The sequence below is a fragment of the Bison bison genome, unplaced genomic scaffold (assembly GCF_000754665.1).
Source record: "Bison bison bison isolate TAMUID 2011002044 unplaced genomic scaffold, Bison_UMD1.0 scf7180017864293, whole genome shotgun sequence".
Taxonomy (NCBI): Eukaryota; Metazoa; Chordata; class Mammalia; order Artiodactyla; family Bovidae; genus Bison; species Bison bison.
The window spans coordinates 532,033-532,251 of record NW_011494865.1 but is presented as its reverse complement, the minus strand read 5'-3'; positions in this window follow the sequence as shown (position 1 = coordinate 532,251).

The window sequence follows — 219 nt, the reverse complement described above, 5'->3', positions numbered from 1 at the left end:
CTAAACCCGTGGGCTGCTGAGGCGGCCGAGATGCTCGTGCGCGCAGCGCGCCCCACCGCATCCTCGACCTTCTCTGGCTACAGGTACGTCCCAACGGGAAATCTGGGCCCCGCCGGCGTTCCGGGAGAAGGAACAGTCGGCCGGAGGAAGAGCGGGAGAAGAAGGATCCGGGGAGAGAGGGAGCGAGAGAGAGAAAGCGGGAGAGGGCGCAGCAGGAGC